Source organism: Pectinophora gossypiella, chromosome 14, assembly GCF_024362695.1.
Source record: "Pectinophora gossypiella chromosome 14, ilPecGoss1.1, whole genome shotgun sequence".
In the NCBI taxonomy this organism is placed as follows: domain Eukaryota; kingdom Metazoa; phylum Arthropoda; class Insecta; order Lepidoptera; family Gelechiidae; genus Pectinophora; species Pectinophora gossypiella.
Window position 1 is genome coordinate 8,641,991 of NC_065417.1, and position 16,545 is coordinate 8,658,535.

Here is a 16,545-nt window from a genome sequence, read left to right on the forward strand (position 1 = left end):
CTATAGACGTTGTAGAATTCTATTTTTAAATTACTACTTCAGAGTAAGATTAACATTAGGACAGTTTTCGTCTTTATTGAACAGCAGTGAAGCAATATAAGCTAGAGTTTCTGTAGATGCACAAATATCTGTCGAACTGCGAGACGTGTCTTGAAATGCAAAACAGGCAGAATTTTACTTAAGTACAACAGCATAAAATACAAACTGGATTCGTCGAAAACATTTTTAAATTCTCTTAGTACTGAAAAGTGATATCATACAAATATAGTACCTAGGTAGTGCACGTTATATGCCGTTATAACTAGCGACGGGTAGAGTTTCTGTGACAATTCAAGTAGGCAGCCTTTTTGTCAAAACGTTCATGTCTAGCGTTTCAGTAGAACAATAAAAATAACTTACTATGAAATATTGTGACCCGCCAAAGTTCTGTAGGTCGACTGGTAAATATTAAGTTATAGCATAGAATAACGAATAAGACTGCGTAGTTACAGCCAAAGTTTATTGTTCTTCCAACTTCTATTGTATTTCAAACATAAACTGATATCTGGGCTGCATTGATTTCATAGTTAGTTAATTATAAATTTTATATTCCTTATGTTAAAGGTTTATCCAAAGTTCTAGTGGTTAGACCGCTGCGCGCGCTGGGCTCACGATTCGGAGGTCCAGGTCCGATTCCTGATTGGGTCGCCAAAATCACTTTGTGAGACTGGCCTTTGTTTGGTTACGACATTGCAGGCTTGAATCACCTGGCTTTCTGTAAAAGTAAAATGATTTCGTGCTTCCCGCTTGGTCCCAGATTACTAGCGCAAACCTCTCCAGTGGACCCGCAATGGAGCAGCTTGGTAGAGTTCTCCATACCTCCTCTGGTTGATCAAGGAGAGACTTGCGTGCCAAGCAGCGAGACTTACTTATAGGCTATTTATGTTTTATAATGTACTTAAGGGTTTGCGTGTTTACGTTACGAGATACATAAAAATAAACACATAATTTTGCAGACCTTGTAGTAAATATTGTATTCCTAACACGTCATCATTGATGTGAACCTTCCTTTATGCTAATAAAACTATATTTGTACATCAACGTCATTGAGATTTGATTAATAACACATCTCAATCATACGCATGTTGATTAAAGTGTTATTTTTGAAGATTTTTAATTAGGTATTATGATGTCATTCAAAATAGATGCCGCGGTTTTAGCTTCTAGTGACGTCATGTTTTGTAATTTTACAAAAGCTATGTTTATTATTGTTGTTAGTAGGAACAAAGTGCTATGTGTCATCTTTAATAATGCTTAGAAATACAATGTGACATTTCAGTAAGTATAAACCTACATAGCGAGAGTCACAACATAAATTGCGAAGTGGACAGAAGTGACAGATGTACTAACAAATTATGTTTATTTCTGGACACGTTTTCAAGTCAAAGTTTAATTGACTTTAAGCACGTGTTTATTATAAATCACAACACGTAAACAGTGATTCCGTTACATTTCGAAAACGGAATGAGGTTATCATTTATGAAGGGCAAACAAAGTGACTATGTTATACTTATGAAAACATAACGTACGGTCACGAGCATAATATGTGTACACTTTGGTACCATGTCACATTAACTTTTTTGACAAATTGAACTGTAAGTCTCACTAAATGTCAAATATGTTAGTGCGACAGAGTCCTGAAATGGGTACATTATATTGTTCGTGACTGTACAGTCATGAGCAATATCATGTACCTACTTACGGTTTGATTTGTCAAAAAGTTAATGTGACAAGGTTTCAAAGTGTATACATATTAGTACTCGTGACCGTACCTAATGTTTAAACAAAGAAAAGTCTCTCATCGACTATTTGAGGTTTACTTTTACAAGCGAGCCTTCATGGAATAGTGGTTGGGCGATTTGAAGTTCCATGTTCCAAACCCGGTGACGTTGTAAGATTATCCTTGTTTGTCTAGGACGTTTTAGGCTGAATCAACTGATTGTTCGAAAAATTAAGATGTTTCTGTTAGTCGGAAGGCGCGTTAAAAACCCAGGTTACTAGCCCAAACACCTCCACCAACACGCAGCGTGGTGGAGTATGCTCCGTACCCCATCTGGTTTATTGAGGGGTGGCCTGTGCCCAGCAGTGGGACATCTATAAGCTGTTTATAACAATAAAACATTGTTGTGGCTTTGTCTTTCTTTGCATGATCTTACATAATATATTTTATCTCGGTCCTACTTACGCATATGTCAATTTTGGAATCTCTTCCCACGCTGCTACATACTTTAAGCTTTATTTACGCTCATTATATATTACGACCGTAAATATGTCGTACCACACTCCGACGCATACAAAATAACCATGTTTTAATCTTATTATTATTTAAGCCCGTAAAGAATTTTCGAAATCGAAACTTACAGGTTACTCTTACTCTTTCCGAAAACAACTTGTTTTAACAGTGGACTTTCACAGCGTATTATGTTGTGACATAATAATAATATGTATATTGTAAAAGATTCCAATCATGAGATTACGATTAAACATACAGAAGCGGTCTCACGAAATTAAGCAAAAATCAGAATAATTTATTTTTTCAACGTAAATATCATAAAATTTGTTGAAGGTCAGAACATTTTTTGAATATACGTCATTTCGCTAGGTGTTATGGCTGAGGAGAAGAAATGCAACAGCAACATACCTTTTAAATTAATGTTACCTACATTACGAGCTTTAATCCTTATTATCTGACGCTTAGGATTTGTCTTTCTCGGAATCGAATCGGATAAACGCCCCTACTCTACGTATTAGTGTAAATAAATACTGGTATTCGTTTCTCGTTAGTAAGTAGGTACATTGTCTTAAAAAGAGTATCAAAGGCGATGTTAATAACCTCCTTTGTGTGACTCCAGTTTCGGGGCTTTGTCTAAGGAGATTGAATATCCTTCAAAAGACCTCTTCTTTACAACAAACTTATAACTATACGGTATCGATGTCTAAGTTTTTGATATCTGTACCAAAGTATGACAATGGTGATCTTCGGTAAAGGTATAATTATAATTCATTCAATACAATACCATCTAACTATAAATGTGTATTTTCCAAGTGTTTATTGTTCATTTAAAAGTCGTGTCGTCTGGAGCACACGACTGTAATCAAATATAATAAAACGCGCATAACACGTTACTCATTCATAAACTGATGTTATTTTTATTATATATAGCAACTCATGTGAATATTTTGTTAGTAACTTTAACAACTTTCACAAACAAACGCACGTCATCTTCGCATTTGCTTTTTTTATGCCCCATGTTTGTCAATTGTCGACATGTATCTATAATCTAGACACATGTCGTTTTGCACGTGTCGCGTTTTTTTTATTTCCGCTTGTTGTAACAAAGCTGTCAGGTGACGGAAGAGCGTTGTTCAGATGCTCTCTCTTATTTGAAAATGAAACTTTATCGTTTTTATATTTTAAGTTAGTTATTGTTTAAAATTGTTTTCTTATCTTATATACAGATATTGCGGTTATATAAAGATATTTAGGAGGTGTTATGGTTACTTATAGGACAGACAAAATTGACATTTGATGTAGTTGCAAAGAATATACTTGACAACGGTTTATGTATGTCTAGGTGGAAAACAGATCGCTGAGAATGTACAGTTTAGGAATCTATGGTTAGTACATAATGGTTCCTGTACATTTGTGCTTAAAAGACTATTTGGTAGCACTGTCTACAGTTGGTTAAGTAATATAATCCGTTCTCGGGAGTAAAATAAAACACGTACACACTTAGCGGAACCGGGCTCTTAGCGTTACATTTTAATGAGCTCATTTAAAGTTTGTGCACTCACTCATATTCCCATAACGTCACAGCTGCAATATGCACCTTGCATCCGAGCGGGGGTGTACTTTCCCACACCCCGCTTGGCGTCCCCACATGTGCACAGAATCTGTGCCCTTTAAACAAGACTACCATAACCTGACCCTTCAGGATTATATACCTTTTTACTCACCCGCTCCCAAGAGGACCAACTCTTTGAAGCGGCAGGGGTCTAGATAACTGGATAGAAGTCATGTGAACGTTCCTCCTCTTAGTTCACACGCAAACGCACCCTCTGATTGCTATTTATATCTGAACTTTAGCATTCGAGCGGAAAAATATTGGTTTGGTATGTAATGAGTCGTGAAAGTAAATTGCAGAACAATGAGCGAGGCATTATTGGAGATCAATAACAGCTGAGCTACAAAAGAATTGATGTAGATTGGGGATTAATGATGGCCCTGGTTGGAATAGAGAGATATTTCTTTCTATAAATGGCGCTGCAGTTCTTTTTTCGCAGACCTTCTAATGTACTTAATAGATAACAGGCATATATATGCATGTTTAATCTGTTTTGTGTATAAATGACGACCCTTTTTATTACACCCAGGCACAATTACATTTTCCACCCACTATTACTCTGATCAAAAAGAAACAATATAGGTAACAACATAAATCTACACAAAATCTGTATATGCGTCTGTATTTTAGAATACTTTTATACCCGAGTAATAAGAAAATAGGTAATTATCACGTTTAAAGTAACTATATTGTTTTTCATAAACGTAGCCTGGAAAGTACATCATTCTACGTTTAGAACAAAAAAGAAGTAAAATCCAACTTCTTTAGTGTGGTGTTTTGTATAACATTATGGACGTATGCCGTATAGCTGGTCACTTATATCTTTATAAAATGCTTTATATTTTTTATATAACTTTCAAACCATAAAGAGGCTATATAATGTAGATATGTAGAGCTGTTCAGCCTGTTGCCTCACGAAATTAAATAAAATTTTTCCTCTTAACAATTTCCTTTTCAACTCTCGGCAGCATTTGGAGCAAATTGTATTAAATGGACTTTTCACTGTACCGCCGCCAAAAATTCGTTACATTCGGCATTTGGTATGAAAGAAGTGTGTCATCCATAAAATTACAAAAGCTTTTATCCATTTTATACGCGCGTTACATTCATATACATTTAATAAGAAATATTTATGTAAGTATAACATATCTACTTGGGTACTCTAGTTAGTGGAAAAATGTTATACTAACTATTTTTACACGCACTAAGACCGCCAATCGTGCTGCAATATTTATTGTGTATGTATAAAATGTTTATTCTGTGTGTGCAGTGAAGCAAGCTTTGTCTCGTAATGTGTCTTTTCAACTTTTCTGCTAACTTCTGATACATCAGAAGAACTAAACTTACCGCTCCAATCTATGTTGTGGCGATTCAATCTGAAAAAAGCAAAATATTCGATTAGACAAGAAAAAAATATATATATGTATAAATTTGTCCGCGCTGTGCATGTTCATCTTTAGAAATCAGTATATAAAACGTAGAAGAACAATGCCTTCTTAAATAATGTATGTATTACAAAAATGAAATACTCAAAAAAAAAAATTGAACACACCAAAATTTCCCAAACCAGAATGATAAATATTTTTATAACAAAAGCGTACTTTTATTTATATAAGTGTATTATTATGTAGTGTATCTTTAGTATTTTACGATTATTACGTATAAGTGACGGGACAAGTCCAATCCGTCTCGAGAAAGGAAAGCGAAAAATCTGCATGTTGAGATATCATTTCTCCATACCCCCTCCAATTCATCCCGGGAGACATGTCCACACAGTGGGCCAAATGTAGGCGTTATGTTATGTTTGTAGACATTTTTATAAGACAATAGTCGTATAAATAAGTGTAAATAACTACTTAACATTATTATCCGTTTATCTGAAATGTATTTTCTATAATAATCAAATATAATCGGTTAATAAATTGTATTATTAAAAAGAAACGAATTTCGAAAGTCACACCATTAGCTATGTTACGTATCAAGCAATGAACGATACCGAAAAATATATAAGGTACTTATCTTGTTTTGACAGATAATAATTTATTAAGATACTTACTTAGACTGTAAATCAGAGTGTTTATCATTACGTAGTAGAGGCGATTTTATTAGGTGAGGATGTTATAAATTTGATGTTTATTACATTTTGCTTTAATCATGTATTAGAAATCTTCAATAAGCAATAAATTATTATACCTTGTATTATCGTCATACTAGTTCGATCTACCATTATGATTTGCATAACTAAAAGTTTCCCAACTTTCGTACTAACTCCGCCTACAACTTTTCCGACTTATATAAACTGAGGTACAACTTTTGATTTACTTATACTTCTGGAAAGACGTAGAAGATAACTTAGATAAGTTTTAGAACCGGAAGATGCCGTTCTATTCGTGCACGTAAGTAACGTAGAGGAAAACTTTAACTCAGCATGAAGTTGCAAATTCATATTCTGTGGAGCAAGTCACTATACGGTTAAAGGTAAAATACGCATTTACTTTTTCTTTGATAAAAGTTTCTTTTTTGCGCAACAAAAGCTATAAAAATGCAAATAATATTATCTACTTATTATGTAAACAAACATGTTACAAAATAAAAGAATCATTTATAACATAAACAAGTAACCATAAAAATCTAACTAATTCGTTTTTAGAACAATAAATTAGAAATATAAATCGAGGGAAACAACCAACCGGTTTGCTCTAGAAATGTCACGAAACAAAAACAAAAGAAGATAAATAGCCAATTAGGTTTCGTCTGGAACTTATTTAGTGCGTGTATATCCAGATCTATTATTAATACCAGATGTCAGGTCTAAATGCGGCACTGGACTGCACACTGGCGCTGTGTTTACTTGCGTATATTTAGAAGACATTGCCCGTCTGTCCACTAACTAAATTAGATAAGTGCGCCGGTTGTTATAAGTTTCCCGGGAAGTAACTTTATGCTCGAAGCAACATTGCTTATTTTTGTTTGTTCATAATTTATTATGAGGATAATGTAATCCTTACAATATAGGCTGATGGCCTAAACGACGCTTTCGAATCCGCTTAACCGAAATTTCAGACAGCTACGGCAGGCTCAGATAGTTTTACTACGGTATGAATATAAAGGTGGCTACCCTTTGCAGGATTGAATGTCTGCCGCTCTAACCAGTTCAATCAGCAGCCAGACAGAAGGGAGGGGATAAATATAACATTATTATATGACAGCGATACTCCTCGTTTATGCCGTGTTAAGTTGCGGATGTTGACGGCATAGTATCCTCTAACATGCGAATTCAATAAATGTAAAAATAATTAAAATATAATCAAATATATCGAAAAGTTATACCTTGCCAGAATCTAGTGATTATTTATTTAAATTCTTTATTGCACGCAAACAAATTACACAGAAATGAACATGTACAAAGGTATTTCAAGAAATTCTTGGTTTAACTTCAGAATACGATATTTGTGCGCTGTTTCACCTTTGAATAGTTATGCGTTTTTTTTTATACAAACTCAATATTTGTAAAGTAACATTTTTATTTTTACACACAGAAAGTTAAATTAAAGTTAAAATTTTAACAGCAAACAACTCATAAAAAGAACTATTCATAAGCTGAGTTCAACTTGTCATTGTTCTCGGCCTCTCAATTATGTTTACGACGAGACAGACCCTGTTTATTAATGTCCATAATATATTTACACATGAAAGAGACGCATATATAAAACCCGGTGGAGTGAAAGAGAAAGACAAAGGACGTATCTTACGTAACCATATTCACGGTAGAAGGCAATGAGTCGTGAGGTCTACGCGATGAGACAAAAGGGAATGGATAGTTAATTTCTAGTTTCTTGTTCCTGAATCTTTAGGTACCTATACAAGTAAAATAACACATGAAAGACCTATTGAAGTAGGCTATTACGCACCACAATTCGAATCTGCAGCCACAATAGGTATCTGGATAAAACGATTTACTTAGTGACAAAATATTACTAAGGAACTTATGACAAAATTCTTTAATGTCGGATCTCGTTTAAATATTCCATTATACGTTCAGCAGCAGTAAACTCAAAAGGCTGAAAAGATGATAAACTCTGAATGAAAAGTTTTTGTGTTTCTACTGAAAAGGTCTGCATAATATACAGAAAAAAATGCTCATTTATTGCAAGAGAGATTCTAGCAAAAAAACTTAACTGTAGCCCGCCTTAATTTCTAGAAATGCCATTTAGAAAAAAAAAATATTTCGAAATAGAATACATTTGAATTTAAGAAGTAAATGATAAATACTTTATATACTTAGCGAGTTACCGAATTTATGGAGATACCTATGTAGATACAGTGTATCATTACTTTGTTATAAAAAGTTCACGGTAGAGTTTAAAAATAAAAAAGTATTTTAAAATAAAAATAGAGGGATAACGGGCGTGAAAAATATGTCGGTAATTTTACCTGAACATTTTCCCCCGTGGAACGACGCCATTTTGAATAAACGTGAATGATACGAGTGGTTTCGATGTTTTCCTGTTGCGTAAGCCACATTATGCTAACATGCACATTTTCTTACCGTCTAATCCGTGTATACGTAAAGCAGATTTATTGCAAATGAATTATGCTTTAGAATTACGTGTTTTCAGAAAATCATCTTCATTACCTCATTTTGTAACAGTACTTACTTGTATAATAAGCGAATAATTGAGGATGTTTTTAATTAATGTAGTGCTTTATTTTAAAATAAGAACAACAATTTTGCGGGTATAAACATGCGTGTTATGATTCTAATATAGGTACAATATGATTCAATCATGTGCTAAACACAATAGAGACGCATTTACATAAAATTTATTTTCAGAATATTATCCTGGATTTGACTTTGCGGTTATTAAACCTTGTTTATTCACTTACAAGACTAGAAGACATTAAATCGTAATGAAGAAAATAAATTCGAATCATTTATTTGAATTATAAACTTCGAATCATAATAAATTTATATTATCTCAGGAAAGTGTTGCAAGTACAGATAAAGACTTCGAAACATTATTCTCGTTGCTGATAATCATGTTTTTTCATTAGCAAATTAAACATGATAAATTACACAATAAAATGCCGACAATAGTAGTAATTACGTTCTTCAATGGCGTTGTTTAACAATGGGACGGAGGTGGAACATTCTCCGACAGTCACTAACCGGAACGTTACAAGCGAAAAACGCCTATATTTTGTTGTTAAAGTATGTATGAAATCACGTGCTTACCATGTACTCCTAAAGAGTAATAATTAACATGGAATAAATTAAAATTAAACATGTTCTTTAAGGAAGAAAGTCGTGTCTATTATTTAGTTTCCTACGGTGATTTTATTTTTAGAATTAATTCCTTGCGATTGTGATTTGTTACCATCTTTATGGTAAAAACCTTATAGACTTATGTTATTCATTAAAGAATATATTTTTTATGATTAAAGCCGACACATTTTTCACGTGGCTACCGAGGCGAGGTTATCTTTTTTGAAACAGAAACACGAGCGCTACGTACCTAGGTTTAAATTCCACTGCCGAGTCGGATGCTAAAAGTTTTTCGATTACATTATTATCCCAGCCATCCTCATATTGTTTTTTCTAAAATCAAACCATGATAAAACGTGGTGAACATGCACGGGGCACGCGCCTGTCCGTAGCATGACGGGCGCGCACGCGCGGTTCCGGCCCCTCAGCGGAACAGCGGAAGTGACGATATCATCTACTGCACGGATGTAGCCTTCATTATACAACTACTCTATAGGGATCTACCCACAAATTAAAGCAAATTCGAAACTATTGTGAAACTACGCATTTCCGAAAGTTGATTGAATAGTCTATTTTAGTACCTTCTTGAATAGGGTTAGGCTTTTACTACCATTAAATAAATGTAAATTACTGAAAGGTTGAGCTTTATATAGACGAATAATTTAAAGCCATTTCCCAATTAATACAAATTACTTACTTATATTACGGTTTGACTAATTTAAATACAGAAATAGGGCTTCAAGCGCCAATTAAACTGTTTAAAAACCGTGTTTAATATTCGGTTGTGATTTTTAGGTCTTACAATTCAAATAACGGACCACTAATTGTCATTGCACGTGCTCTGTAGTGGTTCCTGACATGAAAATTATTGACTAAACGTTTCTTCGATCCTGCTACAGCTGACGACTCGCAAACTCTACTCTAGAAAATAGAGGTGGCCAATTATTATTTTTTTTACCGGATAAGAGCCTCTTTGGTCCGGTCAAGTAATTATAATGCAATCTGCTTCAAATCTAAAAAAAGTCAAGTAAAAAAATTGCCATGAAATCGCGTCATAGTCTATGGGGATGTACTTGACTAATTCAATTAATTTTGAAACTGTATCAATCAAGAGGTACAGTCAACGATATCGTGGTTCAGGTTTTTGTGGTTTCCTATTTATAAGTGTATGATCGTGATGATATCATCGTATTTATTTTTTGCTAATAGGTAGACTAATAGGTTAAGTTAGTTGTTAGAGGTTATTCTAACAATATTAATCATCTCAAAGCTCTTGGGATTACTGGGATACTAATTGTACATATACTTGCAGTGTCCGTGTTGTGTAATTTTGGCTGTTTGGTGTTGCCTATTCTCCATTGTTTGAAGTTTGCCTAGTATAAATTCCATCGGTAATATCGATCCTGTATGCATCGGAGCGATTCAGCTTATAATTTTCAAGCAATCTGTAGTTTTACGGCGTAGTTGGTAATACCTACAGCTGGACTGACCAAATCCACGTGGCATCCCCAAGCTTGCGTACGAATAATTGGAGCGACGTTCCGGTGGGCATTGTGTTAACTCGCCTTTGTTTGTTATGGAAATGTGGGCTTTATTTCCTTCCAAAAATAAACGACGCGATGTTTATTAAAACCCGATTTGCTATTCACTTTTTGTTTGCGAATCGTGAAAGAGCGGATGCGTCTGTCTTTGAAACGAAGTCTGTTTTGCAATGACGGCAATTTTCCTGAATTGCTTTGTGCAATTCTGCCGAGTTGCTGAATTTTTAAGGGTTCAACTACGGTTATTGTGCAGTACTTCGGGTTTCCTATTCAATAACAAATATAGCTTTAGCAATTGGCACGTTAGCTACCGAAGTTTTTATTGACTTGCTAAGTAAAGTGACTGCTGAGCTATAAAAAGTTACGATAGATGGTCAATAAAGGGATTGCTGCAAAACAATTTTATCACTATTGGCCAAGTTATACGCTAATGGTATCAATTGAAATATTTTATCGAGATAATGAAAGTGATAAGTTTGCCAAAATCTAACTATTCTAGCTAGTTGAGATACTAGTTACATTATGATGAGATGGTTCTTTTTGGATTTGTATTATACGGGTAAACATCGGATTATTTTGAAAAAGGCAAGGAAAAAACGCAAGAATGTAAGTAGTACATATTAAATATTTGCATACTTATTTTATGACTGCACTTATTGCACAATACTGGAATGGTAATGTTTAGGTAGAAAATAATAATCAATTAAGTCTGCGGCAGCATAACAATATCAGCATAACAATATTTTTTATCTTCCACGAGTCGAAAAACTTACCTCTTAAGCAAACCTACTTTCCATATATTTTAAAAGCTTGTTCGATTTTAATTGTTACTTGTTACATAGATGATTCTGGAACAAAATAAACAAATAAAGTCTGTAAGCCTAAACGATTGACTACAAAAATTATCCGTATTAGGGCAGCAAATAACTTAAATTACCGAAAATGCGGTTGCAAGAGGAAACCTGAATCAACGGTGGTATAATTCAGGCCGATTGGATGGAACACGAAAATAAAGAATGTTTACAATGAACTTAAAACCCCCTGTCGGCCATGTGGCATTGAGTCATATAAACGATGTTTACACAGTATTCAATTATAGAAATCGAGTCCTATAAACCTTGTCTGAAGTTAATGGGTATCTTGATACCAATAAAATGACTGATGCCGTTAAAAGTAATAAATTAATATAAACAACACCAAAGTAGGTGAATGTTTCAATTAACAGCGAAGTATGTAGTTCATAATTACTTGCTTAGTGATTACAAACTTTATATTGTAGATATATTATATATTATAGTTGAGTCGAGTATATCTATTGAATAAATATACAACAATGTAACAGAAAATATATATATAGTATTCATGTTTATAAAAACAACTCGTTTCAGATTCTAGTCAAGTAGTATTAAGCTAAGTAAAGAACCATAAAATATATACACATCTGTATACTCAATAGGTGTATATAGTATACACCTACTCCACAAAAGCATCACATAGAACCATAAAAACTAATTCTACGTTTCATCAACAACTTTACGGTTTACATTTATTACTAGTAATACGTTTGTATAGCCAAACGTATAAAATAAGTATTTTATTATATGTATTTATAGCCGATCCGGATCAAAGAGGTAACATGGAATTAGCCCACAAATCCTGAAATGTTCTAAATAGGCTATATCGGGATGAAAGCGTTTCCTCCGAGTGCTTGTACGGCGTGGGAGGCACCTACATACATGTACCTATATACATTAATGTATTGCTCCCTGTATAATACGAAATACGTAGATATCTATGTTTACGATAGATTTATTATCAATCTGAGGTTACAATGGTAAGCAAGGCCTTATATTACGAAGGTAATAATAACCTAAATAATTATGAATAATTTGTCAATAACGCCTGAATTTATTTATAAGCTTTAATCCTTGGAGGTTAGAAAGGGCTCATCGAAGCAATTAATCTGAAAAGCAATATTGCAATTTGATATTTGCGCATATAAAAGTAAGTGCGCAATGCAAACAAATGTCAAATAGCATTATTGCTTTTTTCGATGAATTGTATCGATGTCGCCTTTTTAACGTCCCTTATTTACGTAAGCATCCGTTGTTCATTATCAGTAATTAAAGGTGTCGCACTCCTTCCAAACTAATCAAGACGCACAAAAATGGTTTTGATGGTATTTCCTTCGCGTTTCCTGTTTTCCTGATCCTCGAAATATCATTATTTCATGATACTCCAAGGACCTTTTGAGAGTGTTTATTTGAAAAAGAGCGCTATAACGGGAGACCTTAAGCCGAGATAGTCGCAGGATAAAATACTCTATTCCAGACGTCTTTTACTGCTTGCTATACAGAAATAGGCCTTTTACGACCATAGGTGGCTAGGTGCGTGTAGACTCAGTGATAATAAAATAGATACGTTTATAGTAGAGCTCGCCTGTGTAAAGTTCAATCCTTTTCATTTATTCAATCAGGTTTGAGTTGGTTTATTTGCATTTTCTATACGGTTCGCTAACTGATAGGATCTAGTAAAAACTGGAGAAGCCTAGTTTTCTAAGGCTTTTTATTACTAAAGCTAAAGGTGCAGTTCTGATGTAAAATGCAAAAAAAATGTGGTCTCAATCTTTACCCGAAAATAATTGAATAAAGAATTACGTTAATATTTATTAATTTAAAAGTAAAGATAAATAGATAAATGTTAATCTTGAAGCAGAAGCCAGTCTAAGATGATTAAAAATAAGTAGGTAACAATGAGTACTTAGATGTTTGACCGCTTTCATTGGATGACGTCCCACGTCAGTATTTCTATACAAATTCAATAGATCGTTTCGATGTAAAAAGCATTTCATTTGACTAAGTTGTTAAATAGCTTACCTATTTAAAGTTTCAGAGAATCGTTATGTACTGAAATCCTATTTCCAGTTATACTCTTCGTTAAAATAATAAATGTATTTTCTATTATAAGTAAGTAGACAAAACATTTATCCAGAAGAACGTTTATAAACAGTTTCTCACGTCAATCACCTTTTCCGCTATGTCTAATAGTTGTAATGTTTTGGCATCAATAACGGCATCAACAGCTGTCAAGCTGATTGGTCTATGAGCTGTCAGAATGCCGTGCGTGCGGCAATCATGTCGTGGAATGTGTCAGGAACGCAATCTCACGCTATTATGTACTGATACAACGTGGTGGTTTCCGTATTATCTGAAAGTGGTGTGAATTTGTTTGCTAGCGGGAGTCTTAACAATTTCAGCCAGCTAGAGAGGACGAGAAATCTTTATTTATAATAATATTAATAAAATTATTTATTAATTAAACAAGGTACGGTCACGAGCATTAATATGTATGTATACACTTTGGTACCATGTCACATTAACTTTTTTGACAAATTGAATTGTAAGTCTCACTAAATGTCAAATATGTTAGTGCGACAGAGTCCTAAAGTGGGTACATTATATTGCTCATGACTGTAGTCGTCGCCGTTATACTCGAGGCGCTAAACTGTTAACAGCGAGCCCTGCACTAGGGATCACCCTGTATCGCAGTGACTCAATGAGATACAATTTCCGCTTAAAATTATACATCAAGTCCGGTGGAAACTTAGCTTACTAAAAGTAAGACATAACAAATCTTAGCATCCAAAACATTTAGAACAATCTTAACATATCTTTATTTGTAAATGTTTGTTTAGCACAAGAAAGTAGAGCTTTTATAAATGTTTTCATAGAAAGCAATTTCTTGACTTTCCACGATAAAGGAAATGATTTTCTTCTTTAAAGGGATTCCGCTTCGTTTTCATAAGCCCCGGTAAGCCCCAAATCATTTTGGCTGAGATATAATTTTGGCGTGTTCCATGAAAGACGTTAAAACTAAAATCTTTTTAAAAGCATATTATTGTGCCGTAGCTTGTGTACAGTAACCGTAAGATTGAGCCGTCATAATCTTGGCGTTTCGTTGGAATGTGGAAATTCCTCGCGTCGTGACGGTCGTAAAGATCCAAATAGAAAATTCCTGTACCATGACACTGTATCCTCACATAGGTGACTGGTGGGTGTGAAATTATAAATATCTACCCTCGTGCGCCCGATTTAGACAGCCTCAATGTCACTGGCTCCATTCTTCAAGGTATTTTTATGTTTTGTCTTAGTCTCAGAGCTGTAATGGAAAAAAAGGAAAAATACAGACGTCAGAGGAAAGTTGGAGGCGGATGCAGAGACAATTTATCATAACATTTCGACGTAATAGTTATAACTGTTCCTTAGCAGTTTACGGTCATATAGACATACTTTTGAGCGTTTGTATACCGTAATCATTTACAAAATATGTAGGTACCTACAGTCAGCAAGTACCTGCTGAATAAAGATAAACATGCTTAATATCAACATTTTGTGAAAACCTACTAACTTGTGCCTGACATTTTTATAAGAAAAGTTTCATGGTTTATATACAGAACTTGGAAATATAAGGAGATTTACTTACAAAGAAACAAGAGAAGTTCGTTGGAATATAACGCCTACTTATGTTTTTTTGTATGGCTTACATAGAATAATGTAACATGATAACCTGTAAAGCTGAGAGATAGAGAGGTAGATAAGTTTAGCTCCGGGCTCATTGTGAGATAAGTTTAGTAAATTACTGGTTGCACTTACATTACTTTAATACCGGCTGTATCGAGAGCATCGAGGGTCTACTACGATACCGATTGTGCAATAGAGGCAGTATCGTTTCAAAAATACATCGTGAGTGGAGTAGAATGGCTATTAAACGAGGGCCGTGGCCACTTGGGCACGTATTGGCTGGCTTCTGATAACACTACAGGGCCGATCTTAGTATCTTGTAGCCCCCGGCTACAGTTTAGCGCCTCGAGTATAACGGCGACGACTACAGTCACGAGCAATATAATGTACCCACTTTAGGACTCTGTCGCACTAACATATTTGACATTTAGTGAGACTTACAGTTTAATTTGTCAAAAAAGTTAATGTGACATGGTACCAAAGTGTATATATATTAATTCTCATGACCGTACTAGACCACTGTGATCCAGTGGTTGAGCGTTGGGCTCACGATCCAGAGGTCCTTGCTTCGAATCCCGGTGACGACATATCACAAAAATCACTCCGTGGTCCTCAGTTTGGTTACAACATTACAGACTGATCACCCGATTGTCCTTAAGTAAGATGATCCTTTCTTCTTGGTACGTTAAGCCGTTGGTCCTGGTTACTACTTACTGGATACAAGCGCTTTAGGCGGCTCAATAGTAACTCTGACACCAGGGTTGATGAGGTTGGTCATCCACCTCACAACCCATACGATAGAAGAAGAAGAATAAGTAGACCGGCGCTGGCGAATCAATGATAGTTAATAATAAAGAGCCATTATTGCCTCGCGTCAAACATGATTAAGCACCCACGAATTTCGTAAGTGTTGAATATCAGGTAATTTGTTTCGTAAGTAATTGATTGATTAGGTTAACTTACTTTTGCTTGGGAAATAACTTTTTTGTTCCAAAGAAGTTGTATTAAGGACTGCATAGCAATTTAAATTATATTATACCACCTTTTTGTAGTTAAGGCAAGCCTGACTCCATCACTGGATCGCTGCTTAAGACAATGCCGAGAGAAAACCTTTTGTACTTCTAGATCAATAACCTCTTGTTTGAATGCGAGCCGTTGACACATGAATAGCTAACGAAGCATTAGTTTCCCTCGAAGATTCCATTGTCGGCGATTCTTCGTCGCTCTTAAAAGTAGGTTACAAAAGGTAAGTCATTAGAAGAATTAAAAGATAGTATATCATGTTACCTTATATGTAAACAGTCAGTAGGTATACTATCGAACGACGAACTCTA

The 16,545-nt window shown here is 34.6% G+C and overlaps 1 protein-coding gene across 2 annotated transcripts in view; it reads right to left on the reverse strand.

The window, feature by feature from the left end:
• Positions 1–16,545, reverse strand: part of LOC126372610 (ADP-ribosylation factor-like protein 4C) — a 57,507-nt gene that overhangs the window by 29,157 nt on the left and 11,805 nt on the right. Inside the window, exons 2-3 of one of the 2 annotated variants that reach the window (XM_050018426.1) lie at positions 11,465–11,539; positions 5,232–5,260 (exon numbers count right to left, since the gene is read on the reverse strand). The gene's annotated coding sequence lies outside the window, so the exon portion shown is untranslated. The remainder of the gene's footprint in view (positions 1–5,231; positions 5,261–11,464; positions 11,540–16,545) is intronic. The other variant, XM_050018425.1, reaches the window with a different exon arrangement.